This window comes from Propithecus coquereli, unplaced genomic scaffold (assembly GCF_000956105.1).
Source record: "Propithecus coquereli isolate 6110/MARCELLA unplaced genomic scaffold, Pcoq_1.0 Scaffold173, whole genome shotgun sequence".
Classification (NCBI taxonomy): domain Eukaryota; kingdom Metazoa; phylum Chordata; class Mammalia; order Primates; family Indriidae; genus Propithecus; species Propithecus coquereli.
In genome coordinates, this window is record NW_012141969.1 from 5,174,309 (window position 1) to 5,176,237 (window position 1,929).

Sequence of the window (1,929 nt, forward strand, 5' to 3'; positions counted from 1 at the left end):
GGCAGGCCTTCAGACCCCTTCTACTGACCTGATATGAATTAGGCCATACATACCAATGCCCTTACCTCAATGAAAACCCGAGAAGGAAGAGAGGGTACATCACATCAGTTGATCCCTTCCCAGAACTTTCTGGACTAATGGCAAAATGGGTGCTATGTTGGGTCCCCCTCTGTTGGTGGTACCCTCAGTCATAACTCTAGATCTTCACCTAGTCTCCTGGCACAGCCTGTGCACCCTATGCTTTGCTCACCTGAGGCTACCCCCTCAGAACACTCAAGTCCCTAGACTCCCAAAGGTGAGAAGAGAGTATGGGAATTCTGGCCACTCCTATTTGGGGCCTCCAAGGACCTCCCATAGGGGCAGAGCAGGGCTCATATGGTCCTAAATGTACTGGGGTTGGTGGGCCCTTTAATATTTTTTCAAGGTCTTTATTGTGGTTCCTGACACTGTGTGATGATCCTCCTCTAGCTAACCTGATTTTGCCCCCTCAAACTGAAGCCTTACTTTCCTGTGACCACCAAGGATGAAGTGAGGAAGCGACTTAATCAGTCATTCCTGCCTAAGGTCTCCCAAGGATGAAAGCATGTGTGGACATTGTAAGGTCACCTCTTCTCTGGGATGGATGGCCCCCTTAATCCTCACTCAGGGTACTTTCCTGGACTTCTTTTAGGTTCCTGGCACTTCTCCTTTGTCTCACCTGACACCACTCTCTCAGACTAAGGCTCACAGTTCCCTAAGACCCTAAAGGATAAAGAGAAATTGTGTAACATCTGACTACCCCTGCAAACAGTCTCTCAGGGTTGACTAAACGGACAGGGCAGGGCTCAGTACATTGATCTCTGTTTTCGAGTTGGTATTCCTCATAGTCCTTCCTCACAATCTTCACTCTTGTCCCCACCTTGACTCTTGCTAGGGCCCGAGACTCCACCTTTTGTGAACCTGAGGTCCTTTGCTCACAATAAATCTTCACTTCCCTGTGATCACAATGGAAGTGAGGGGGCATCCCAAATGGCTGCAGCTACTCAGTCTCCCAGGGTTCTCTGGGGTCTGTGAAACCACACTTTTATAGGTCAGGTTGTATATTCAGACCTAACGCAGCGAGGTTACCTTGACATTTACAACAGCCTGGGAATCCTTCTTCTTACCTGATATCATCTACACAGACCAAAACTTTCACCTCCCTGAGAAACGGAGGAGACAGTGAGAGTAAGCCTTAGCCTAACAGTCCTTCCTAGAGCCTCCCAGCAGTGATGGTAGAGGTGGGGCTCTGTGTGGCTCCGTTTGTCCTCAGGAGGATTGTCCCTTACTGCATACATGGGATCCTGATATTTGATACCGAATGTGACTGTACTCCCTCCTGCTGACTATGTAAGGCTGCTCCCTTCCACCCAAGTTGTCACCTTTGTGAGACACTGAAGAAAAAAGTGAGGAGACACCTCATGAATCGAACATTCAGAACTGACAACAGGGCCTAAATACTGCGGCATAACTTCCTTCTTGGCATGGGCAGAACGCCAAAAATGCACTCAAGGTCCTCACGCGCACTACGGTAGGGCCCAAGACGTCCTCCTCCGAAGTCAGGGAGCACCACTGCCCGCCGCCCCTGCCCAGGGACGCCCAGGGCTCACGGGCCGGGGTCAGTGGATGCGCCACTATTCTGTGGTGACTGATCCCTTCAGGACTCACTCAGGGGCCTTTTCTCAAGGACCGGCAGGTGTGGGGCGTCTTACCCCCGCTGCGCGGTAAGGCCTTCGCCTCAGTCCGATCCGCGAGGACCAAGTGGGGGATGGGTTGGGCCTCACAGCCCAGCCCGGGGCCTCTGGGGAGTCACTGCGGGGGCGGGGCTCTTATCTGTGGGGACTCCCCTGTCCTGTGGCCGCGGGTGTTGCCCTCAGTTGTATGGAGAACCTTACCTTGATAGCTGGAAGC